This window comes from Chinchilla lanigera, unplaced genomic scaffold, assembly GCF_000276665.1.
Source record: "Chinchilla lanigera isolate Chin_1 unplaced genomic scaffold, ChiLan1.0 scaffold00076, whole genome shotgun sequence".
In the NCBI taxonomy this organism is placed as follows: Eukaryota; Metazoa; Chordata; class Mammalia; order Rodentia; family Chinchillidae; genus Chinchilla; species Chinchilla lanigera.
In genome coordinates this window covers 4,726,094-4,753,762 of record NW_004955477.1, presented here as the reverse complement: position 1 = coordinate 4,753,762, position 27,669 = coordinate 4,726,094, and the positions used below count along the sequence as shown (strand labels likewise).

Here is a 27,669-nt window from a genome sequence, read left to right as displayed (position 1 = left end):
TGCATCTCAGGCCAGCCTCTGGGCACAGCCCACAGAGGACAAAAGGCCCAAGTAAGGCAGTCTCTTTTACTCAGGCCCATGGGCATCACTCCTGTGGCTGTCAGGAGTGGGGCCCCACATGGAAAGACCTAAGATCTGATTTCTGGGATTATCAAATACCAAACCAAATCATTTAAGAAGAATAGCAACTATACTGAATCCAGTTCCCTGAACTAAAAAGCTTACCGACACAGGTACTGGACTTAAATTCTACCAGAGAATACTAAATAGTAGGCTGATAAGTTACTAGAGTTTAATCAAACCATTGACACTGAGGAGAAAACTTGAAGATAAATTTAAGTGATAATCAAAACACTAACGCCATTAAACCAGCAGTCTAGGAAGTAGAGCAGAAGTATGTACAAAAAAAAGTGTATCAAACCTCAAGGGACATCAATTGCCAAAAACTCACGCAAAAGAATAAAGCTTGAAGTCTCATACTTCCCAATTTCAAAAATTCATAGAAGGCTACAGCTAAAATCCCAAAGTTCCCCAAAATTGATGTGCTGAAACTTAGTCACCAATGCAACAATATTAGAAGGCAGAATCTTTAAGTAGTGACTGAATCAGAAAAAAATAATAATGATTGAGTCAGAAGGGGGCAGCTCTTATGGACAGAATGAAGATTTTTATAAAAGGACTAGAGAAGTGGGGTTTTCCTTCCCTTCCACCACATGCGCACAGGATGTTCCTCCCTTCATGAGGGTCCTGGGAGCAGCCCATACCAAACACCTATGGTGGCAGAACCTTGATCTTGGACCTCCTACTTCCATAACTGTGAGGAACAAATTTCTACAATTATAAATTACAAAGACATTTTGTGATATCTGCACAAACAGGCTTAGAAATCATCAGATAGGGTGTACTACATAAAGACAAACACATAAACAAATGGAATAGAACAGGGAGCCCAGAAACAAGCCCTCACATATAAGATCAAATGATTTAAATAAAGGCACCATGACTATTCAACCAAAACAAATGGCTTCAACAAATGGTAGGGATATTTACAAGCAAAAGAAAAAAGGAGCTGAACTCTCTTATCATTCATGAAATTAACACAAAATGGATGGTAGATTAGGTTAAAACTGTGAGTTAAAATTGTAAAACTCTTAGGAGAATACAGAGGTGAAAAATTTCATGACGTTGAATTTGACAATGATTTCTTCAATGATACCAAATGCACAAGCAAGGGAAGAAAACATAGACTGTGTCAAACAAAATTTAAAACGTGCATCAAGTGACACTACCAATCAAGAAAAAAGGCAACACCACAGAAAATACTTGCAAAGCCTACATGAGATAAGACAGTGACATCCAGAATAAAGAATTCATATAACTCAACAAAAAATTAATTTAAAAATGAGCAAGGGCTGGAGATGTTGCTCAGTGGTAAAGCATTTGCCTAGCATGTGTGTGCCCTAGGTTCAGTCTTCAGTACTACAAAAGGGGGCAGAGGTGGATAGGCATTTCTCCAATGAAGATATCTAAATGTCCGGCACTCACAGGAAAAAATGCACAATGTCACAAAGCATTAGGGAAATGCAACTTAAAACTAGAAGGAGAAACTACTTCATACCCATTATAATGGTTTATCAAAAATAAAGACCAAAAATTCAGATAATAACAAATGTTACAAAACAGCAGTGTAGAAAAACTGGAACTCTGTGTAGTGTTGGTGGAAATGTAAAATGATATACAGCCTCTGTGCAAAACATATGGCAGGCTGGGTCTGGTGGCACAGGTCTCCAGCACTCTGGGAAGCTGAGGCAGGAGAATTACAAGTTTGAGCTCAGGGTGAGAGAGAGATAGAGAGAGAGGGAGAGGGAGAGAGAGGGGGAAAAGGAGTGGGGGAGAGGGAGGAGAGGGAGAGAGAGGGGGAGAGAGATGGAGAGGGAGAGGGAAAGGGAAAGGGAGAGGGAGAGGGAAAGGGAAAAGGAAAAGGAAAAGGAAAAGGAAAAGGAAAAGGAAATAGAAAGAAAAAAAAAAAAGAAAGAAAAAAGTTCGACAGTTCCCCTCAAAAAATTTAAAACAGAATGACCAAATGCAATACTAATTCCATTTCTGGGTATACACCCAAAAGAACTGATATCAGGGCCTTGAGTAGATATTAGTACATCCTTGAGTAGCTAATATATGGCAGCAGTTAAAGTGTCTATCAACAATGAATAGATACAGGAGTTAGTGTCCAACAGCTATGGAATTTCTGATTTCCAAGATGCAGTGTTCTGGAGATGGATGGTGGTGATGGTTGTACTTAACGCCACCTAACTGTGTACCTAAAACTGGCTAAGGTGGTAAATTTGGGCATGTATATTCTACACAATAATAAAAAGAAGAAAGAAGAAGTAAGTTTTTCAGGGAAGGTGTTGGCAATCTGCTTCTCCCAGTAGGTTCAAACATTTGTCTCCAATTTTACATGGACATTTTTATATTCTTTATAAGCAAGGGCCTTTGTCAGAAAAGACTCTGAACACTGTTCTGTAGAAAGCACATATATGAGCAGTGGGCAAGTGACAGGCAGGAGACCAAATCTGCTCTGCCACCAGGTTTTGTATGGCTATGAGCTAAGAATGGTTTCTACAATTGAAACAAGCAGTTGCTGGAGGTGGAGGTATCAAAGAATTTTTCATGACATGCCAGAATTATACCCAATTATACCCAAGTTTTAGTGTCCATAAATAAAGTTTTACTGGGACACAGCCAAGGTCATCTACCCACACATGCCTGTGGATGCTTTTGCACTAAAGGCAGAAATGAGTAACTCCAACAGAAACCGCAAGGCCCACAAAGCCTAAAACTCTTACTTTCTGCATGGTAGCAGAAAAGGCTGGCTTTTCTAGAACTGTTTCAGTTTCAATCATTCTGCAAAACTGCTCTCATGGACCTTCAGAAAGCTTCTGGAATTTTCACGTTTCTGCTTCATTCAAAAAATATTTAGTAGGAGTCAGTCCTATGCCAAGGACAATCATAGAACCCAGAGATGCAAACACTGGCTGGGCAGATAGTGTCCTAGTCCTCCTGGAGCTTTTAGATTTGGTGGCAGAAATGACAGCCCAGTAGTCACTTGGTGAGCATTGCACAGTGATACACAGATGTTGTAGGAAGCACATAGTAGGGGCATCTTAGCCATAAAGAAGGCAAGTGTCAGAGGGAGAGGGAGGAATCAGGTAAAGAGAGGACAGAGTTGAAGAAAAAGAGAAAGAGAAGAGGAGATGCTGATAAGGGAGATGTGCTCCAGGTACAGACCAGCACACCTTCTCTCTCCGACAGTTCAAAGATAGGGTCCACCCTGGTAGGACTCCAAAGAGGAAGATGAGGCCTGCTGGAAGCTGGGAGCAAGGCCAGATCAGGCCATGAAAGAGTCTTGTTGGCCTTGTAAAGAACCAGCTTCCAATTTGCATACCCCAGGCCCTCACACTAGGATGCAAACCAGAACCAAGTCTCTGGGGCCTATCACTCCAGATTGAGGGTAAAGCAATTATGATCTCCAACTTTCACTTCTCTGGTGGGCAGCACCAGCCCAGCACCCACAAGCATTTCTAAATTAAAGCCATACAATCTCCAACCAGAAACCAGCAGAATGCATTAATATTTACAACTGCTCTTCAAACCAAGGCATTTTTAAGAGAAAATGCTAGACAAAAAATCAAAACCATTACTATGCAATAGTCTACATTTCAAAGAAAAGTTTCTGATTTCTCATGACCTTCACTGTCACCTTACAATCATAGGGGCTCCATCAAGAAGATAACACAACAATAAAAAAATAAGAAATCATAAAATTCCAAATAGGCTGTGACTAGCCATACCACTAAGCCATGCACAAGGCTGGATGCACAGCAGGTGGAAAAATAGATAAAGGTGACATCCGTCTTTTAAATGGAAAAAAAAAAAATCCAAAGACCTGCAATGTAGATTTAAAGTGACTGCCCAGGGGCTGGGGATTTAGCTCAGTGGCAAAGCGCCTGCCTGGCAAGCGCAAGGTCATGAGTTCAGTTCCTGGTACCGGAGAAAAACCAAAAAAAAAATAAAATAAAATAAAGTGACTGCCCAGTGCTGCTCCAATTAATTGTTCCACATCAGGTATCAGTGACTTCTTGTAGAATAAAGCTAAAACTTATATTCAGGCATTTGCAGAATTTATCCTAAACAATTTAAAGAACCAAGTGTTAATATCATGAAAAACTGAATCAAATGGTGCATGGCTTCTCTGAAAGTGAGAGTCTGCTAGTCACCATGGTGAGACAAGAACAGTTCACCAGCACGTGACACATACTCAAGGCCATCACTGAGAATCCACAAGTCACAAACAAACATTGCTCTGATAGGTAAGTCTGACAGGTAAATCTCATGGTGCCCTTTTTCAGAAGCATGAATGATAAGGCAGGTCTTGGTCTGGTTTGTCTTCTTTTGGCAATTTAAAAAAAAACAGACTCTGTATAGAATAGAGACTATGGAAATGGTCTATGTAAAATTTGGGCCGACAAGTAACAAATACTGCAACTTTAAGAATAAATAATATTGCTTCACACACACAAATAAGAAGACTGCAAACAAATTCCCATTGGCAAGGCTCAAATGAATCCCCATGTTAGCCACCTCCTACAAAACTCATGTCTCAGAGGGAAGCACAGCGAACAAGCATATCATCACTTATGATTGGATAAAATACCCCTCATCCTGGATTTGTGTCTTCCTGCACCCCTACACCAAGTCAGAGCACTCCAAGAACAAGACTGTGCTTCCTCCACCTGTTACTGCCCTCACCACCACCCCAGTACCCAGAACACCCTTAGAAAATGCCTGTCTCAAAAAGGCAAATAAAAAAAAGGACTTCACATCATTTTACTTCCATTAATTCTCGTACCTTACCTTTCTTATAACTTATGGAAACAGGCTCAGTTGGGACTGGCTAGGCTGGTAATGATGCCACATACTCTGTACCAGGTACAGGATTCACTATTTTACACTTACAGTGCATCCTCTCACTCGCCTAGGGGGGCAGACCCATGTCACTCAGTGGGTAAGGACATAATGGCTCCTATAGGTGACAGGAAAGCCTTAGTCCAGAGCATAAAAACATAAACTCTGTGCTGAATTCCCCCTCCACCACTTCAGATTGGTTTCCATAAAAAATAAAAACCATGGAAAAATAGAGCTGGGAAAATCCTAGAAAGCTGATTACCCCCCTCCGTAAGGAAGCAGGAGTGGCCCAGCCAGGGAGGGGACTTCTCCTTTTAATTTCTACCCACATCTCTCCAATTCTGAGCCCAGAAGTGAATCCTAGAGAAAACACAGTGCGATATTTCTCCCACACCATCATCTGAGTTGCTCCCATTTGTCTTGAGTCCTTGACATTTCAGGGTCTTAACACATCAGTCAATGCTGGCCTCATCTCTGAAGCTGTTTGAATGTCTTTCCTATTGCTTCTGGTTGGCCTCCATTGTTGCCAGGCCCTCTGAGATACAGGATGACCTTCTCCCACTTCCCATCGTCATCCCTCAAACTTAATACAACTACGGGCCCAGACATCCAGTTAGAAATGCTCAGTTTCAGCTAAAGGAAGCATCAGGCAGGTGCCCACATGGAAGAACTCACCAGTATTTGCTATGCAGCCCAGACTGTAGTCTGTATCACAAAAGCCTGACCCATCTGGAGCATTCTCTCTGAAGGGAGTCAGCACTAAGCCAGGTCTAAAATCTTCCATGTGCTCCACAGCCTTTGATTAATTTATTTATTCTGAATATTCATAATAGCTATTGTGTGTTGAATTGCATCCTCCAAAGAGTTAAGTGCAGGTCTTAAGTCCTGGTGCTCATGAATGTGACCTTACTTGGGAAAAGAGTCTGTGCAGATATAATCAAGCTAAGATGAAGATTTAGAAGACAAGACACTCCCTAATCCAATGACTTACACGAGGGGAATGTGGGCACAGAGGAAAAAGTGGCATACAAACAGGAAAAAGGGGTCTAAGTGACACTGCCACAAGCTGATGGACAAGGAGGGACACTGCCGGCAGTTAGGTAAGACGAAAGGGGCAGATTACCTCTGAGTCCTCAAGAAGAACTAGCCCTGTCAACACCTTGATCTCAAACTTCTGGCCTCAGAACTATAAGAGAATCCACTTCTGTTGTTCTGAGTCACTGCTGTGCCTGGTATTCTGTTCCTGGGGCCACCATTCAATCATATCATATGCGGCAGGCAGATTGTGTACTTTATACACACTAGCTCATGTCACGCCCACCAGCGTTCCTCATCACACCACTGCGGAGAGGAAGAAACAAAGACATGGAACCCACCAACTGTGATCTGTCTACAGTGAGCCTGCCTTTCCACTTCTTCCTCTTCCAATCACAGTTCTACCACCAGGCCCTGCCTTACCTGGGACATACCTGCCTCCTCTTCACAGGGCCTGCTTCTGGCCCTTGACATACTCAGCCTGCCTGTACAATGGAATATCATTCAGATACAAAAAGGAGTACTATAGTATGTATGAACCTTGAAATTACACTAATGAAAGAAGTCAGACAACAAAAAGCCACATATTTTATGATCTGCATTTATATGAAATATCCTGAATAGATAAATCCCCAGAGAAAGAACACCATTTGGTGAGTGCCGGGAGCTGGGGGTAACAAACAGGAAGCAACTGCTTCATGAGTACAGGATTTGACTCTGGCATGATAGAAATGTTTTGAAACTAGATACAGGAGGTAGATGCACAAGTACTGTGAATGTCCTCAATGCCACAGAACTGTTCACTTTACAAAGGGTCTTTTTTTTAATGCTGCAACTGATTCATCATCTTAATCAGCTGTGCCTTCTCCCTTGCTTACCCACTCATCCTGTGTGCTCTTGGCTCTGCCCTGTCTTCGCCCAGGCATCTGACTGTAGCCCAGGCAACATCTCCCACATGCTCCTTGCTATCTTTACTCCCTCTCTGCTGACCTCAAACCCTCATTATCCTCTAAGGATCACTGAGACCCCGCTCAGTAAAGCCTTCCTGGGCAACCTACCACCCACACTGAACTCCAGGCCCCAGGCTCTTGTATCCCAACCTCACAACCATCACCCTGCACTGTCCACTTCCCTACCAGGCTGTCCTGGAGAAAGTCCAATAACTTTTCTTTCTTGATGTTACCGTTTAATCGTCATGACAACACAAAGGGCTACAAATATGCCATCACCCACAGTCTAGAGATGAACAAATGAAAGTGTGGAGGGTCCAGTAAATTCTAGAAACTATAAAACCAGCAAAGAAATGCATCCAGGATCCACTAGCCCACCCGCAGTCTCTGAATCCTCTTGGCTTCCAGGCCAATGACCACATAGCCCATAACAGGATCTGACAACAAGAGTGTGGAATCAATCCTGATGCAAATCAACTTCTATGGATTTTCATCTGCACCTGACAGATCTATACATGGATAGAAACTGGTTCCTTCCACCAGACACATTGGCTTTACATTCAGTGTGTGTTCCTTCCTGCAGTCCCTCTAGATTGAGAAGCCTTCCTCAAACAAAACTCATGAAAATGCCTCCAGAGATTAAACATCCACAGCCAGTATTCGGAAAGTGACCTGATTAAATACTCAACCGCAATACCAGTCTAGACTCAATAGATCAAGCTCGCAGCTCAGGGCCATGCTGGCTGCACAACAATTGTGCAAAATAATGCTTATAAATGGAAGGAAGAAAAGAAGCCGCTTTGAAAGCTGTAGACTTAGTAATGCAGGGCAAGTTTACAAGTCCATCTGCATGAACCCCCTCAGGACACAGTTCTCAGCAATCAATCATGCTGAAAGTCAGGGTGCAGCCTGGGACAGGGTGCAACCCTGAGGAAATGGGTTCCCTCGGCCCACCTCCTCCTCCTCCAACCCTGCACTCTCTCTGGGAAGCACTGGTGGCTCCTTCTTGCACTCAAACTTTATTCTACATCCGGTAAACTTTATGTTTCCGCCTTCTGCAGTAAGGTGCTCTGCCTCACCTGTGAGCCCTGGACATGCAGACCCCTCTGTCAAGAACAGCCTGCTGCTCAGATCTCAGGGACAGCACTTGCTTTCACAGCAGGATTCCAAGGCTGTTGCTTCGCTAAGAACACGCAGGGCAGAGCAGCCACAAGGCCTGTCCCAAGCCGCCTCTCCCACTGGACAGTCAAGCACCCTGCGGCAGAGACTAAGGTGACCTTATTCCCTGAGCAGGGTGGCACCATGTGGGCAGCTCTGACTCAGTGCTGGCTGCAAGAAGACATGAAGGAGTGAACAGTTACTCAGACATTCTCTTAGGTGGGAAAGGAAGAGATCATCTACTCCTACACTCAGCAGCTAACTGCACCAGGAGACTCTCCAAGGCACATTTTGAGGCATGGCCCCTTGATGGCAGTTCATTATCCCATTCACCTCAAGTGCTGGTCAGCAAATTCGCACCACATCCAAACTGAAAGAGAAGTGCAGGTCAGACATCAGATTCTGCTAACATTTTCTTCTAAATCGATGCAAAACAGAACTGGGTACAACATCCTGATGACTTCATTTCCTCACAGAACAGAGATAGGGACAAGGCCCCACAAGGGGAAGGGACCTGAGAAGGACAATAAAGCTCACAATTCTCTCCTTTCCAATGACCACCTCTTTACGTGTTTCCCAGTTGCATGTCAACCCTAATCCTCTATATTAACTTTCTGTGTCTGCTATAATGAAGGACCACAAATTTAGTGGCTTACACCACATAAATCTATTCTCTCTCAGTTGGGGGCCCGACTTCCTGGCATCTCCCTCTGCAGTAGAAATCATCTAAACTCACAACAATCACCTACTGCCAAATAAGGTCATATTCTGAGACATTCAGTGTTAGGACTCCAAACTTTTTTTTGCAGAAAATGGAGCACAATTTCACCTTTAACCTTCTCTTCCATTATACAATGTTTAGTCTGTTTATTACATGGCAGACTCATGCAATTGCAGGCATAAGTAGCTGTGTTTTCCCTTAAATTGAGATGTAAATATCTGCAAATACTTTGAAGTTTATTCTTTTTTCTTTGTCTACTTTCCCGGAAAAGCTCAATTCAGAATGATACTTTTAAGAAGTTGTGAACTGAGAACAAACATCTAATTTGGGCGGAAATCTAAAAATTCTACTAAAAAGCTCTTTTGTTTTTCCCCCAGTAGAAGACAAAAACCTTAGACAGGTCTGTCACAAGGAACTGATTTCCAGGCTTACACTGCACCTGGAATGTGTTTCTGTATAGCAGGTGGTTACCGGGTGCCAGGTAGGAAGCTAAACATTCCATATCACATCATTCCTCCCCCAGTGAGGGGGCAGGTATGGTACTGTTCATCTCCACTTTATACATGTGCAGACTGAGACTCAGAGAAGTTAACTAAAAGTTACACAGACATTCAAGGACTCAGACCTAGCCAAGAGCTCAGCTTCTGGGCCTGAGGGCTGGAAGAGTCCCATTGTTCCATGGCCCAAACCCCAGCCCACCCCTAGCGGGCCCACCCCAAGTTACACCATGGCTTGAGATAAGCCCATCAAGACCTCCCATCTCCCATCCTGCCAACTATCGTTTCCTAGACCCCAACGCTCCAGAGGTTGAATGCCCTGGCCTCACTGTTCAGCCCCCAAATTAGCACTGCAATGTCCCCAGTTCTTCAGGAGTCCTTCACACCGCCGTGCATGCCGATGGCCACTGGTGACTTCATGACCCTTGATTTAAAATCACCATAGTATTCATTCCAGGTCACAGCCCCTGCATCCCCAGATGCCCTCAGACAACCTCTTCTAATTGCATCAAAACTCAGGACACTGTCAGCCGTCTGCCTATGGCCACTCAGCATTCCTTGGGTTCTCATTCACTTGCCATGAGAAAGAAGAGCTTCAGTTCACTCTGAGGAAAACAGATGCTCCCTCTAAGTAGTAGTTAAGAAAATCTAATACTTCAGTCATCTTGATTTGTTATTCTTGATATTCTCTCCATCTCTTGTCCTCTCAAGAAAGAAGGAATTAGAAGCTCCCAAGCTTTAGAAGTATGACCAAAAGGCCACCTAACAATGTGACTTCATCTAAGTCTCAGCTGTACCCTCAGGTTGGAGATTCATTTGCACAGAGGCTCCAACCCTCCTACATACACATACACAGTGGTCTTTGCTTATGTGGGAAGGATATGTGCCAAGACCCCTGTAGATGCCTGAAACCCTATATATACTAGTATCAAACCCTATATATACTATTTTTCCTATATGTACATATCTATGATACAATTTAATTTACAAATTAGGCACAGTGAGCTGAGCATGGTGGCAAACACCTGGGAGAATGAAGCAAAAGTACTGCAAGTTTGAGCCTGGTCTGGGCAACTCAGCAACTTAATAAGACCCTGTCGCAAAATAAAAAATTTAAAAAGGCAAAGGCCCAAGATTCAATCCCCAGCCCCAATAAATAAATAAATAAACAAACAAATAAGGCACAGGACGAGATTAACAACAATAACAGAACAATTATAACAATATACTACAGTAAGTTATTTTAAACTTATGAAATACTTCTTGAATTTTCCTTTTAGTATTTCCAGACCTCAGATGATCAAAGGTTACTGAAATCACAGAAAGCAAAACCTTGGAAAAAGGGCATCCACTGTACACCGCAATACATGTATGTTTAGAAATGTATACAGGAATAGCCTCAATACCGACAATCCAGGAAGACAGACTGTATGAAGCATGAAATGTGAATAAAAATGGGAAACAAGACAACAGCACCATTTCATTTCTTTGGGCTAGTGATGCATTCCCAATCAGAGGAATCATAATTAGGTTACTGATAGAGGCTGGATGGCTGGTAAAAACTGTATAAACTGGTTAAAAACAAAAGGCTGTAAGGCAAAACATTTCAGAAGAATCTGTAAAGCTGCTGCACATGTGTACATGTAAGCAGTGGGCTTTAGCAGCTAAATACCATACCAACTTTTAGGAATGGAAATACAGTATTAATGTTATACTACATATGCCTCAATTACTCAAACTTTGTCCTTAAGAAATACTTTTATGCAATCCTTCATTTCCAGGGACTTAGATTCTTCACTCTGAAGGCTCATTCCACGTTAATCCTACCTTTAAGTGCCTGCCTATAAATCACAGAGATCAAAGGGGGAAATTGTGCAGACAAATGTTTTAGAGCCCTTGACCACATCTGGTCTCCATTGGTAACTGCCAGTCAGACGAAAACTACAAAATGGAGATTTTATTTTCTGTTCATCTAGAGGCAACACAGTTGGAAAAGCAGGAATGCTGAAGAATTGGATTTCTGCTCACTGTTTTTTAATCCTTCGCTTAACTTTTAACAGGCACCCCACCCCCATCTCCAATTCTGCAAGGGCCTCTTGCCTTCCTTAAGGCTCTGGATAGGGATCTCCAGAGACTCTGCACCTCAGCACAGCCTATCAGCTCCACCCCGTCAAATAGAAGGCTGTGAGCTCCCAACTGACCTAAGAGTCTCTGATTCTCCTATTTCTTTTTTTTTCTATTTTAAAAATAAAAGGAAGAAAACATTAACAGACAGACAACCTTTTACAAAACAGTAAAAGAACAGTACAGACAATGCAGTTACAAAGTGGTAGGAAATTAACAATGCTTATTGTATTATACATCGATATCTTCAAAGTGGTTTCTCATGAAAACAGATAGAGACATGCAATATTGATCAATCAAGGACTCATTAACGGTTTCTTTCAGCAAAGAAATAGAAGACAGTAGATCAACTATGTTAACTATCCTGTATACACACACATAACAAAATTTCTCCTTCTTTCCCTTCTCAGCTATAAGGCTTTTGGAGGTAAATGGTCACAACTAGAGACCATATTCATAAGTGAAATAAACCAGACCTGCATGTGCAAGCATTTGTCTCACTAGTGTAAAACCTGAAAGAGTTAATATAAACTCGGAGGTATGACAGACATTATGAAATGGTAGGAAAATGCTCAAAGGTAAAGGGCAACTGGGATGTGATTCTCCTACTTCTCTACTTACTTCTTTTGGGTGTCCTAGTCCTATTTGGGCTGCTATATCCAAATACCATAAACTGCATATCTTATAAGCAATAGAAAGTCATTTCTCACAGTTCTGGAGGCTAGGGAGTCTGAGAACAAGGCACCAGCAGACTGAGCGTCCCTCCTTCCACATATTTTCATGTGCTGGAAGAGATAAAACAACTTTCCAGGGCCTCTCTATGAGGGCACTAAGCCCTCCTCACCTTCCAAAGCCCCATGTTCTCATTATACCATCTTGGTAATTAGATTTCAACATATGATAAAGCTTATGATACCTAGCACTAATGTGCCTGGAACATAAGTCATTTCTGAATGGCAGGTTACTTGGAGAACAGGAGATTGCTTGCACTGTTTACATCTTCCTACCTTCCATTACTGCTTGCATTCTTTCAATAAGTATCATATAATCTCATTACAAAAATAAGTCTTTATTCTAAAATTGAAAGACCTTAAGATTCTAAATCAGAGGTTAGAGAGAAAGCCATGGTTTAAAGGCCAAATCAGACGCAGTGCTTAGCTTTATATTGCCCATAAGCTAAGAATGCTATTCACATTTTTAAAGCCAAAGTAAAACTTACATAACATTAATCTTCTCAAAATATATACTCAGCAATACTTGGTAGTGTACAGACATTCCTCGTTTAGTGACCAAGTTCCATTCCTGTAACTAGGTCATTAAATGAATTGGTCAATGAGCGAGGAATTGTACACAGTATGTGCCTTAATATGCAGAACAAAGAAATGGTCAAAGGAAACTCCAACTTGACGACTTTGCTTTCATTTGCATAACTCTTATATGCAATACTGTAATGTGTAACAAAACATAAAACAATCGTACCAAACACTACAATCAGCAAAAATTACACTACTGTATAAACATGGCATACTGCACCAAAAAAGGCGGCTCTGAGGCTCTTTAGACAAGATATACAGAACTATACCAAAAAATAAAATAAAATAAAGACTGGTCATACATCTGAGGGACGGGTCATAAGTCCAAACAGTGCTTAACCTAGTAGGTTCTTAAACAAGTAATATCTGTGTTCACAAGCTTGTTCAACCACATCTGTACCTTGCTCTAAAGTATTTCCATCACATCAAAAGGAACTTGCCAGGCGTGATGTTACACACCTGTAATCCCAGGACCCAGGAGGCTGAAGCAGGAGGATTGCTGTAAATTCAAAGCCAACCTTGGCTATATAGTGAGTTCAAGGCCAGTCTGAACCACATAGTGAGACACTGTCTCAGAAAACAACAACCAAAAAAAGATCCTCTATAACCATTAAGCAGTCATTCCCCATTCTTCTTCCTCTAGTCCCTGGCAATCACCAAACTGCTCTCTATGTAAATAGATTGGCCCATTCGGACAATGCATATAAACAGAATCATATATGTCCTTTGTGATGGCGTCTTTCCTTAGCATAATATTTTCAAGGTTCATCCATGTTGTAGCATGAATCAGTACTTCATTCCTGGTTATGGCTGAGTAACAGTCCATCACCAATATACCACATTTTGTTTACCCATTCATCAGTTTGTGGATATTTGTGTTGTCTCTACCTCTTGAGTACTGTGAATAGTCCTGGCCTGAACATCTCTGCAAACTATTTGAGGCGTCAGTAATTCTTTTGGGGATATATTGGGAGTGGAATCGTTGGCTCAGGCACTAGTTCTACGTTTAACTTTTTTAGAAACTGCCAGGCTGTGTTCTGGTTTTACCTTTTAATTTTTTTTTTTTACTTTTTTTTTATTTTATTTTATTTTTTTATTTTAGAAATAAAAGGAGGAAAATACTAACAGGGTTTTACCTTTTTAAATGGTCGCATTCTTTCAGTGGCGGTAGAAGGACCCACACGGTGTCCACAATTTAGCCTCTTGACCTGAAAGGCCATAGCACTCATCCTCTGGGCCTCAGCAGGAGGAGTGTGCCAATCTCTGTTCTGAACAGAAACTTCTGACTGTTCCTTTCAGCTGTTCAATATGATTACAAAGGACTTTACATACATTATCTCCTTTGATTTCTTTGACTTTTGAGCACGACATTTAGGGGCAGAAAAGGCTGGTGGCAGAACTTTCATTATGGCAGCGATCAGAGACCAACACTCTTCGGAGCCTCATTGAGGTCCAGAGCTGCTAGGAGCTGAAGCCAGGACTCAAACCACCACCCTCCTTTGTGAACGGAGTTTTCCTTAGCTCCTCCCTCCAAGAAGTCACTGCAGTCAAATATACCAACATTAGAATGAAGAAAATGTTTTTTTCTTTAAAAGGGACTATAAAAGCGATCTTGTAACAATGCCAAAGGAAAATCCTTAGGGGGAAATTCCAGGACCAAGAAAGTCCCAAAATGCTAGTGATACCCACAGATTATCTGAAGAACATGCACAACTGGACGCACCAATGTTACCAACTAGTTCTACAGCAAGGACCAGGCATTTGGCCTGGCTCAAGAAGCTGACCAGGCACAGCTCCTTGCAGGGAGCTCTTCACAGTCAAGGGTGGAGGGAGTTTTAAGGCCAATGATCCAGTGACCTGCCGGACTCCTCTGCTGGCCTTGCCGCAGCCCTGGAATGGGGACTCATAAAAGGATGTAGCACCCACCAACAGAGGATTCATAGCTCTGAGCCCACTTATGACATTTTGCTGAGATGAAATCTGTCTCCTGTCCTTTATTCAACAATGTGTACAGGGGCCGCACCAAGTTCTGGAAATGGAAAAAAGCTCAAAAGTCAGCCCCTGCCCTGAGGGGTATGTTGTGAGGCAAAGGCATTCACCCCCTCCTCAGGGGCCCTGAGTACAAGCAGGTTATGAAACAACAGAGAGGGAGGCTGCTCACCCAGCCCAATGGGACAACAAAATCTGAGCTTGACAAGGGAACTGGAGGAGGAGGAAGGATGCAGGAGGGGGGAGGGTAAAGAAGGTAGGATCTTTCTCAAACAGGACAAGGAACAAGAGATGCAGGAAGGGACGGGGAGGGAAAGGTGATGGGAAAAAAATTGAACAAAAAAATGAAAACAGAGCTTGTATAAATGGGAAGGGGACCAAGAGTTGGAAGGAGCAGAGAGCAATGAGAGTAGGAAATGAGAATTAAGATGCTTGGTATATACTTGTACCAATTCCCCGACAATAAATGTAATCATTATGTACTACAAACATGTACTAATAAAAAAAAGAAAAGAAGATGCCCATACAAAAAAGAAAATCTCAGCCTGGAAAAGCTGGACAGACAGAAATAAGGTCACTCCCAGGCAGCCAGAAAATCATTTGCTCATGCACTGCAGCCCGCCAAAACACACGGCGTTGAGCCCCTGAGAACCACACCCTGGTGGCCACAGAGCCTAGGTGCGGAAACAATCACAGGGCACACCTCGCTCAGGTCACCACCCAAGTTTCCTCCTTCCTGTCCACTGGGACTCCACCGTGTGGCCCCCAATCCAACTGCTCCCTCGCCCTGGTCTCACCAGGCTGGCCCTCAAAGCAGCGGCCCCCAAGAACAATCTAAAGAAACCCAACAGCCTGTCACACAGCCTAAAGGACCGGAGACGCATTCCTGCCTTTGAAAAATGGGCAGCTGAGCACACATGACGTTGAAAGGACTTGAAATAAATCTTGTGAAGTTAATAGAAGCACAGCAATTTGGAAGAAAAATAATCACATTTGCCACCTGCTAAATCATTATTCGCCCCTGATAAAGCAATTATGTTAAAGAAAATAAGTTATTATTTTAGAAAAATTTTTAAAAAGAGGCTTGGTAAGTGACTTTACTCCCGCAAATAAAACTCCTAAGAGTGAGAGCTGGAGTTCTGTACTGAGGAGGGTCTCCAGGTAGTCTGAAGGGTATTTCTTACACGAACTGTTGGCGTGCTCCACCACTGGCCTGGTCATCTACACATCATTCCTCTGATGCGACCTCTGGCAAAACTCATGCTTATCTTTTAGAAAGGGAAAAACATCACCAGCTCCTAAGAACCCTCAGCCCAGCAGCTTGACTGAAGGGCCCCAAAGTCACTCTTGGCTTCCTGGTCTCCTGCAAATTCCTCTCCACCCCTCCACACCTTTCAAGGACCAAATCATTCAAGCTTCTAACTTCCATCTTGTAGAAGGTCCCTGACTCACAGTAGTTCAACTGAGGACTTTTTTTTCCTTTTTTTTCAGCTTTACAAAGGCGTGGAAGTGATATGCATCCCTGAGAATTTAAATCTTTTCCTGGGGCTGGTATATATGATCCAATCCTCTGTGGTGATGCTGGGTGGTGGCAGAGAGCCACAGCTGCCAGTCAGCCATAATTACGAAAGGACATAACTGGTACTCCACAGTGGGAGGTGTTGCTAAGCTAGAATATTGGGCAGGTCACGTATGTTACATGCTTTTTGGACTTAACTGGATTTTCAACTTATAATGGATTTCTCTAGGTGTCAGCTTCTGTATGTAGAAGACTACTGCCACTGATACAAGAACAAAATAATAAACAACTGATTGATTACTGCGAGTTGGTCCATTTTGCCCCCAGAGAACGTTTCACAGTGTCTGAGACAGTTTGGGTTGTTCCAGCTGCAAGAGGAACTGCCACTGTTAGGCCTCCTGCAATGCCTAGGACAGCTCCCTATGACAAAAACATACCCACCCCAGAATATCAACAGTGCCATGGCTGACAAGCTCACCTGATGTGAATGAACTCATGTAACCCTCAAGCAACTCTAGTTCTGTTACCCAGGCTCAACAAATGTGAAAGCTGGGCACCAAGGGCTGAAGTCACTTACCACAAAGAAGTGGGGCAAGGGTGCCCACCATGGGACCTGACAGCACTCCCCAATACCCTGGTTATTGCAAGATGTAATCCACTTCTTTGCACTGGTGCTATTTCATATGCACACTCTGCAGGGAGCACAAAGTAGCAGTGGGCAGAGTTGGGCAGCATCTGACAAGAGTTAGGCAGTACTGGGCAGGGCACAGCAGGGTTAGGCAAAACTGATTTTTGCCATCCAGATCTGGGGAAACTTTGCCCTGTGGAAGAGAACTCAGCTACCTTGCCACAGAGTTGCACCTGCTGAGAGGATTCTAGCTAGGAAAACCAACAGAAAGTCAAAGGGAAAATCCCAGCTCGGTGAGCTCTTAGGGGAGGTGGACCCTTGCCTCTTTGATCCCAACCCTACCTGCTTCTGGGTGTGTTCTGCACACTTATATTCTCTCCAGGCCTTCCTCATTCCTTCTTCTGACTCAGGACTCCCAGGCCAGATTACTCAGGATCCTTCTCACAGGGCCTGAGCCCTCACTCATACCTGTCCCCACAGCCCAGGCCCAGAACAAAGGGATAAGTCTCTTCTGGCCTGCAGCGACAAGGGAAACAGGCCAAATGAAGTACAGCCACCATCAAGCTGAGACAGGAGAGCAGGAGATTACCGACTATGCCCCAGGAGGAGCCAGGCACCCAGCTGGACAGGAAGGAAACAGGAAATCAGCCCAGAAAGGCCAGGAAGAGCATTTCAGGAGTTTCAGGCTGACAGGAGCCCCCTAGGCTCGGAGAGTCTGGATCAGTGAACCTAAGAGTCAGGAAAGGATGACAGACTCTGATAAGACAAAAGCTGCATGTGTTTGTTTTGCCATGAAAACAGGTAACGAATCTACGGTTCATTATCCACAACCCCGAAACCCCCCTAAAGCTCCAAAACATGCTAAGAATTCATTTAATGGCAAAACTCTAGCCCGAGCAGAAAAAGGAGCTAAGTATGGACCGTCTCCCCATAGCGTCCACGCTCACACACTCAGGGCAGTGACACCCAGGTGCTTAGCTAAGACTCCGTGTGTCATCTGGACCTGTGGCTGGGAGGAGTCACATGCAAGGCCAGCATCTGTCTCTCCACACTGTGACAGTGAGAAAATTCTGAAACACCACTGGTCTCAAGAACTCCAGATAAGGAATTGTGGACTGGGCTAAAATGTAAGCCTCCAGAGGGGAGCTCTGAATCGCTCCCGAATGCTAGCACAGCAACAGGAAGAAAGGGAGGAAGGGAGGTACAGAGGAAGCAGTGAGCAGAGGAGGGAGGCAATTATCTAAAGTGCAGTTGTCTTTCGTTCCTCAGTGGTTCCAAACAATACGGTTTACAGCTGAGGCTGAGACATACACGCTCCTTCCCCACCCACCTCTGCACCTAGCTCACCTGCCCAACTCAGCTGCTTATGGGCAGTGCTCAGCTGCTCACCTCAATCACTGGACAGCTTCACTAGTAATGAAATAAAAGCTGTAAAACTTTAGGGAAAGTGAAGCTACAGTGCCCTTTTCCAACACCGATAATATAGTCAGTTGGTGTGAACAACATAATAGTGAGCAGTGCTCTCTAACTAAAAAGCTCTCTCGTGTACCCTGGCTCGCCAGCCTCTGAACACTGGTGCTGTGTTTTGACCTGTCTCCAGGTGAGGGGCTTCAGGTTCCAAGGAAGCAGACAGAGGAGCAGCAGGAGGCTGGTCAGGACGCAGCACCCCAATCCAGTACTCTTTGTCCTACACCGTAACATCCCCACCTGACTAAAAACTACTGTAGTTCTCACTGATTAGTGACTTCCCCACCTTTTTCAATGCCTGCTTAGTCATAACAAGGGTTACTTCACATTATAAAAGCACTATTCTGTAAAGAGACAAGCACCAATACCTAGAAACAAAGGCACAGTTCTCACCTGCAGGCTTTAGAACAACGCTTTCTGCTTTCCAAGGCCAAAAGAATTCAACAGCTAGGAAAATAGGTGTACACTTTCAAGGGGTGGAATTAGGAACTGCCTGGGCAATCAGAAAAGAGACTTAGAGTCTGCCTCCTGGGTTCAGCACACCGTGAAGAACACTGGGAAGCTTAAAGGACTGAAGTAGCAAAGTACACAACAAGGAAGAACACATCTTCTGTCCTCATCAGTTGACAAGTGCCGCTTAGGGACAGAAAGGTGAGAACACATACACTGTCTGTGCTCAATACCAAAAGGATCCATCCCCACCAGTTCCTTGAATTAATGCAAAATAATCATCAATAGAATCGGGTGCAGGAGACCTCTTCCTACAGGGCATACAGCTTGGTCGCACTCAGGAGCCAGCCTGCTGTAGGTCTGTCCAGGGACTGTGTTTAGGGGAGAGGATCATGCGCAGAAATAACAGGCACCACCTCATCCCCAGCCAGGAAGAAATTCTGTGTACAGAAAGATTGGAAGGATTGAGTCCCTGAACAGCCTGGTAGGGAAGAGCCCAGCACTCTTTCCCTGACTCTCTTGAACAATGTCCCCAAAGAAAAACTAACCTTTTAGTAGGAAGCCAGCAAAACATGAGGGTTTTTTTTTTCTTTTTACAGCAGCTCGTTAACCTAATTCAGAAAAAAAATCGTGACTGCCACAGTTGTTAAAAGTGAACGTAATATATCTGATTAAGCTGAACATATCATTCAGGGTGGCTTATAAATTTTGTACCATACTCCTGAGGAAACACAGCAGCAAAGCACAGATCTAAAGTACTCCAAAGACTAAGTAACGTTCTTAATGAGAGATTTGTCCAAGCAAGATTCAGAGCTTTGCCTTCACTTGGTCCCTTCAGAACTCTCTGAGAAACATAAGAACTTCAGCCTGACCTGACTTCAGAACCAATGTTAGGCCGGGCGTGGTGGTACACGCCTGTAATCCTAGCACTCGGGAGGCTGAGGCAGGAGGATCATTGCGAGTTAGAGACCAGCCTGGGCTACAAAGTGAGCTCACGGCTGGCCTGAACTGCACAGCAAGACTCTGTCTCAAAAAGACAAAAAAAAAAAAAGAACCAACGTTAAAATTACAGGGAAGCCATCAAACATTGCTGCAAACAGCTTCCTTCTGCAAACATGCAAGGGCAGCAAAAGCAACAGGCTTCTACTCATAAAACAATCAATAAGAAGGAAAGAAACTAGCAGTCACCATGCACACAACAAGGGTTTGTGCTGGGCTCTCTTTATCCTCAGAACTGTCCAAGAGGTTGGTATTGTCACCAACTTTACCAAAAAGAAACTGAGGCAGGTGAGGGCACTTCCCCCAAGGTCACCTGGTCAATGCGGGATGGACCTGTGATTTAAATATGAATTTCTAGCATCCCAAACCTGAGATCTACTGATGCATAGGCCATATGCTAAGAGATAGCAACTTTTTCCCCTCCAGGCACTCAAATGAAATTTAACGAGCTGACAGACATCTGTGGGTGAAACCATCTGCCCTTTGAAGGCAGGGAGTGCCATGTGGGTACCCGGTTTCCCACCTGCATGCATTAAGTGGATGCCTGCCAGTATCAAGCCAACACTGCTTGTACATGACCAATGAGCCCAGTATTGTTTGACACTATCTAGACTTCCTCCCTTCCCCCATTAGCTCCTAAAATTAAAATGATCATACGACTGTCCCAGGCCACTGTGGGCAGTGTGTGGGCACTTGGGAGAGGAGCCAGCCGCAAGGATGACAGCTCCGTAGAAGTGTGTGGCGGGACAGCCCTGGATGGCAGTAAATCTGCAGTACCTCCGAAGACCACCCCTGCCAGTCTGCCAAACTGGGATCCAGAATTACTATATACCTGGCCGTCCTTGTCATGCTATAAAAACACAAATGCCAAGAAACAAGAAATAAATCCAAGCAGGGCCCAAAACTCAATGCAGCTGACCTAAAAGCAGGAGCCATTCTCCCACTCTCGGGGAGCCAGCAGTCTCAAAGAGCAGCTCAAGTTCCTGTTTGGATCTCAAACTACCTGACCATATTGTTTGCACAGTAACTTGATTACAATAGACATTTGGGGTCTGAGCACAGAAGCAAATTAGAATCCAAGAAAAGGAGAGGCTTAAACTGTGAGCCACAACCCTCGCTTCCCTGACATGCCCGCAGCACCCAGAACTTACAACCTTACAGGGGAAACAAACTCCCACAGGAGACCGAAGGCAGAGAGAGGGAAACCACAGATAAAACGTCTTATGTCATCATAGTCATACTGTGCTGGGCTGAGCTGTGTGCCCCCAAAACCACATGCTGGAGTTCTAATCTCAGAAGTTCAGTGGCCCAGAATGGGATTTTGTGGCTGAGGTCTTTAACGAGGTGATTAAGTTCAAATGAGGTCTTCAGGAAGGATCCTAACCTAACAGGGCTGGTGCCCTTATAAGGAAAGGATAGCACTCAACCAGGCAGAGAATGAAGACAGGAGGAAGATGACTATCTGGAAGTCAAGCAGACAGACCTCAGAAGAAACCAACCCATCTCAAAAGTCCAGGGCCCAGAACTGTGAGAAAATGAAGTTCTGTTGTTTAAACTACCAGTCTGTGATGCTTTGTCACGGCAGCCCCTGAAAACTAACATACCTACTTTGTACTTAGCTTTTAATGACAGCCCTAAGGTGCCATCCACCATATTAATACAAGCAAACTTTGGAATAAGACTGTTGCTATTTGCCTAACAACTTCTCTAAACTGCCTGAAGGTACATTAGTTCCTGTGAGAGTCCCATCAGCTCGAATTCATGGGCAAGTCCAAGCATTCTCTCTCTTCTGGGAAAGGCAGAAACCAAGCTTTGTGACCTAGGTTGCACCAATGAAAACAGGCCCTGTCACGGCTAAAACCCAAACTCTGGCCCCTGACCGGTCACCTCCTCAATCCTTTCCTCCCTCAGGACCTTTTCTTTTTTTTTTTGGTTTTTCTCCGGTACCGGGAACCGAACTCACGACCTTGCGCTTGCCAGGCAGGCCCTTTGCCGCTGAGCTAAATCCCCAGCCCTTCCTCAGGACCTTTTCAACACAATGAAGCACTGTGGAAAGTGAACATCTTCACAGGCAATCACTGAAGTATAAAGCACTGTTGATTGGCATAGTGCTGGCCCTGCCCACTCTTCCTCCCCTTCCAGGAAGTCTCGCTTTTAAGGTAGACACACATCCCTCTACTGAACACTGGACAATTTCATAGCTCAGTACCCTGCTCCTGCTTTTCCTCCTTAAGTGCTAACTCCATCAACTGTCTCCCCCTGCACTGAAGCTGGCCCCAGCTTCAGCACACGCACGCTGCCTCAACTTATAATATGCCAAGACATCAGGAGCTACAAACTCCAATGACAAGGAAGTACTACTACACACCCAGCAGACTGGCTAAGACAGACAGACAGACAGGGATGGCAACAAAGATGGTGAGGATATTGAGGAAGTAGATCGCACACACGTTGCTGGTGAGAATGTAAACTGGGACAGCTATTCTGGAAAAGTCTGACAGTTTCTTTAAAAGCTAAATATCCAAATACCATACAACTCAGCAACTGCAGTCCTGGGCATTTATCCCAAAAACATGAAAACTTATGTTCAGCAAAAACCTGTACATGAATGTTCATAGCAGCTTTATCTGTAAGAGCCCAAACCCAGATGTCCTTTAACAGAGTAAGAGTTAAACAATCTGGGGCAGATCCACACTAGAGAACACTACTGAGCCGGCAAAAGGAACAGACTGAATAGATGCAACAGCCCGTTGGATCTCCGGAGAGTTGTGCTGGGTAGGAAGAAAGCCAGCCTGAAAAGGTTATATCCTATGATTCCATTTCTGTAGCATTCGGAAATAACAAAAGTACGAACAGATTAATAGCTGTGACGAAAGCACACAGAACAAATTAACGGTTGCCAGGATTTGAGGCAGGAGTCATAGGAAGGTGGGGGTGGCTATAAGAAGTTCAGCATGAGGGGTCTCCATGAGAGAATTTCTCTACACTGACTACATATCAACGTCAGCATCCTTGTTTTTAAGATTGTGCTACAATTTTGCAAGATAAAAACTTAAAAGAAACTGATAAAGGATGCACAGAATCTCTCTGTATTATTTCTCACAACAGCATGTGACTAAAACTGTCTGAAAATACGAAGTTTAACGAATGAAGGAAGAAAGGGAACATGTGCTCAAGTGCCGCTGCGCCATGCTCAGCACAGGACTCAACACAGCCTTTCTTCCCATTTTCACTACCTGCGTCCACAGAGGTGTCAAGTGAACAAGAGACAGCATGATTCACACACCCTAAGAGGATCCTAATCAGATGTCTGATATTCTAGGCAACCACTGGCACAATGATAAATTTAAAAATTGTATAATGCTTGTTTCCAAAGTATAATCGGGTTTGTAGAAATGTAATGTGCTCTAAATTGTTTTTTCTGCAACTCTAGTGAATGAAAACGCTTGCATCTCTATTTACTTTTGATTAACTCTAATTCTTCCCCTAAGTAGCAGCTGGCTTGTTACTCAAAAAACATATCGCTGTTGTACTTGTGCACTCCCAAATTTCTTTGGACATTATCCTGTACTCAGAGCCAGTGAGAACACACACATATCGTGCTCTCCACACTGAGAAAATGTGACCTCTCCCAATCAAGAGGCAAACACAGTAAGTATTAAAAAATCAACTTTTGAAGGAAATCATTATCTCAAGAACTGTAACTATTAAAGCCAAACAAGAATTACTTGTCACTGAATTTGTAAACTTTGTGCTTTACTCAAATAAAAAATTAATAAATATGACACTTTCATTGAGTGGTTGGCATATCTCAAATATGCACCCTGCCAACATTATTTCAATGAGTCCTGGTATGTCTTTGTAGCAGGCAGACTTAGCTCTACTTCACAGGTGAGAAAACTGAGACTAAGAAAGCAGGAGCAGTGTGCTCAGGAGTCACCTAGAAAAGGAACCAGAACCTCTACATATCTGTAGTGCCAACATCCATCCCATTTGGGACTTCTACCTGCATGAGGCCAGACAATAGAGCACTAGGTTCAATATCTTCCAGAAACTTCATAAGAAGCTGCTCTCCACGCCATCCCCATTGGTTTGCTACTGCTGCCATAACAAATTACCATAACCTCAGCCTTAAAACCACACAGATGCGCTAACTCACACTTCTACAGATCAGATGCCCAGAGTCTTTGGAGCTCAACTCAAAGCTTTGGCCAATGGGATGTTCTAGGAGAAATCAGTTTCCAAGCTCATTCAGGGTGTTGGCAGACTCCAGTTCTTTGCGACTGAAGGACTGGGGTCCTATTTCCTGTGTTGGTTGTCATGGGATACCCTTAGCTCCCTGAGCCTAGTTCTGATCTAGCCAAGTGCAGTCCTATGCCTCAGGTCCAGCAACTGCCACCAAATCCCTCTCAACCTGGAATCTGCTCCCCTTCTTAGCATCTTTCTTCTTACTCCCTCTGTGAATACCAGAGTTCCCTGGTTCACATGGAGAAGCCAGGATAATCTCATTCCGAGGTTCATAACCTTAAGCATAAATTGCAAAGCCCTTTTTGCTATGTAATGCATCATATTCACAGGGTCTAGCACAGTGGGGCGAATCTGGGGCATGCATGGTTTTTCTTTTCTTTTAAAACAAAAGATGTTAATGTGTGAGTTGTTTTTTCTAAACTAAAACCTCAGTATTCAGGTTTAATTGCAGGGTCAGCACTCAGCGATAAGTAAGTGGGTTTGGGGTTGCCATTTGGGCATTCATCTCTAAAAGGTTAGCCATCACTGGTCGAAGGATTAGGCTCTAGACACCTTAGGGTCATTATTTTTCCTTCTACACCATCACTGAAATGTGAGTATATTGTGCCCAGGTGTGTCTCTAAGAATATACTTGTCTTTTTACCTAACCTTAGGAAAAGGACCCAAAGGAACTTAATCTTATTAATATTGGAATATACAACTCTGCCTAGTCATGGGGTGAAGGAAAAGAACATCTACCCACCCATCAATGTGACAGCTAAGTCAAGATTTATGCCTGTGTTAATAAGCCAGGTCCCTAAACATGACCCACCAAACTCAAGCTGGAGGGGAAAAAAATAGCTGGTAAGTTCTGGGGGCAGGGAGCGGGGCAGCAGAATCAAGGGAAGCAGCATTTCCTGTCTTTCTCAAAGAAGCCACAAATCAGCTGTTTACTCCTTTCTTGATTTTACAAAATAAATAAGTGAGTGTCTCATTTACAAACAATGCTTCTAACAGATTCCAAGTACTTGCAAACAATGAGCTGTGATTCATATTTCCAAATGAGATGGAGTTTTATCATTTTCTTTCCCCTCGTGATTCATTCATGGGCCAAGAGGCCTCAGTGGCTCACCCACCAGAGCCCTGGGAGGGAAACACAGCCCTGTTGTTAGGCCCCCAAAATATGCTGAGCTTGGTGAGCAGGGTCCTCAGTAATTTTCCCCTAGCCGAAAGAGCCAGTCATCTACTAGATCCCTACATACAAACATCTGTGTCTCCTCCAATCAGCACCCATCCTGAAAAACAGTCAAGTCCTCCCAGTGCAAACTCCCAGAAAATAACTTCCAAAAGTTGATCTTCAGCTCTCCTCCCGCCCCAGATCAGGAGTTCTGGCCTCACTGCCCTATCCAATGGGGGTTCTGAATGGCTTCAAATGCCTTCTGATGCTGCCTTGTCATTTCTCCCTAGCTGAGTCACCTTATCTCCACCTGAAGGGAAGCACAAACCTACTCTCCTCTCCATTGCAGACACATTCACACTTTTGCTAAAATTTCCTAGCAAAACTACCCCACACACTTCTTTCCTTTGGAACATTCCAACAGTTTTCTTAAAACCAAAGTATAAGCAAGAGATGTGATGTTAGAAGTCACAGCCACAAGTGATAGAGACACTTTTGGAAGGTGTGTGAATTATCGGAAAGGTCACAGCCATGTTCTGGCCCAGATATGGCCAAATCCCCAGTGCAGAGATCGTGCCTGCCATATCGGGGAACACTCCCTTTGGTCTTTCCCAGATAGGCCAGCCACACTACAAGGTGCTCATCAATACCATCCTCGTCACCCTGGAAGCTGCAGGTGCATATTAAGTTCTCTTTCAAAATGCGGTATCCCAAAGGTTAGCTCTCTGATGAGCACAGGGCATGGTGGTAGCTGGAGCACATCCGGGGCACCTGTGAACCCCAGCAGCCAAGGCTCAAACTGGGCTGCACTGCAAAGGTGGCATATGTGCCGACCAGCTGTTCACCCTCCCCCACCTCTGTAAAATAAAGTGATGACAGTCCCCATCACACAGGGACCACCTACTGGAGCTACAGTTGCTCACTGCTTCAACCAGGAATATGGGGTGCTACTACTCTGCTCCTATCTCTTGCCTCTCCCTGCTGGCTCCAAATCCTTGTCCATCTCTCTGTGTTCAGCTCCCTCCAGTCAGTCAAAAGCTCTCTCCTCTAAAATGTTCCCTCAAGAGGTTCCCCACGGCAGGGACCTTCACTGTCAGCAACCCCACACACTCCTTCCTTGGACAGAAATGCCAAGGCCCTTTCTGTCAACAAACAGTGCCCCAGACTGAGCCTATCAGGCGGTGTGCAGCATGCAAGCCATACACATTCCTTCTGTGTTGGACCTTCAGGAATGTTGGCACCTCAGTTTTCTCATCTGCAAAGTGCAGGAATGTCAGCAGGTGCTCCTGAAGCAAGGAAGCCCCTCAATTCTCAAATGAGAAATATGCTGCATGTGGGTCCAGAAGGGACCTGAACTGTCCCAGGGCTGTAACTGCCACCATCACTAACACCTACCAGAGATAAGAAACCAGTGTTCACAGAAAGGAGAGAGTTCTGAGGACAAGGTTCATCCAAAGAGCATCTCAAAACCAGGCAGGTGAGCAGGGAGGTGGCCCAGATATTGGGGGGGTGGGGAAGTCGCTGATAAGGTGTGTGGGGACAGCACCTGAGGAGAGGCAAGCTCACAAAAGCCTCCCAAGTCAGGCAGAGCCTGGCCTGGGTGAGGCAGAGGGTCAAGGTCTCCTCTGCGTGTGGGGCAGGAGGCCAGTGGGACTGGAGAGGAACTGGGATGGTCCCGAGATCTCTGAGTGGTGTGGCCCAAACCTGACACGTGGAGGGCAGACTGCAAGGAGACAGGAACCCGACACGCGGAGGGCAGACTGCAAGGAGACAGGAACCCGACACGCGGAGGGCAGACTGCAAGGAGACAGGAACCCGCAAGCCTGGGCAGGCCAGGCCGGGCTGCAAAGCCCTGTGAGCAGAGCAGCAGGACGCAGCAGTGCCCAAGGGGTCTGTTTGTTTTGCCTTTAAGAAAAGCCTCTCTCTCTGGAATGTGTACTAGGGTCGAATCTTAAACTTGCAACCCGACTCCCTTCACCCTGTCTACCAGCCTCAAGAAACGACAAAGAGGAGCTGAGTAAAACCAGATCCCCGCCCTCCTCAAAAGTTCTCCGGGCCTCCAGGACGCCGCAGCGCCCCGAGGGTCCCCCTGCACAGGGCAGGCCCGCCGCCGAGGGGCGTCAAGGGGTCACCCGCCAGCGCACGACGCACAGTCACTCTACACGGAGGAAGAGCAGAACTTAGTTTTGACCACTGCGAATTAAAAGCTGTCGGCCCAGAGCCACAGACGCAAGAACACGAGTCCACCCAAGAAACCACGAAGCACGCAGAACAATGACCCCCGAATTCCACGCGCGGGGCCAGCAAAACGGACGGCGCGGGCCGCGGGCAGAGTCAGTGACCGCGCTGCGGCCAGGGAGGCTCCGCCACCGCGGTGCCCGGGAACAGGATGTCGGAGGGGTCCCCTCCCGGGAGTGGATCGCAGTCCGCAGCCCGGCGAGGGGCGCAGC

The 27,669-nt window shown here is 44.8% G+C and overlaps 1 protein-coding gene across 2 annotated transcripts in view; it reads right to left on the bottom strand.

Annotated features, from left to right (window-relative positions):
* Dock1 (dedicator of cytokinesis 1) overlaps positions 1-27,669 on the bottom strand; it is a 518,033-nt gene that overhangs the window by 490,050 nt on the left and 314 nt on the right. The gene's annotated exons all lie outside the window — the stretch shown is intronic.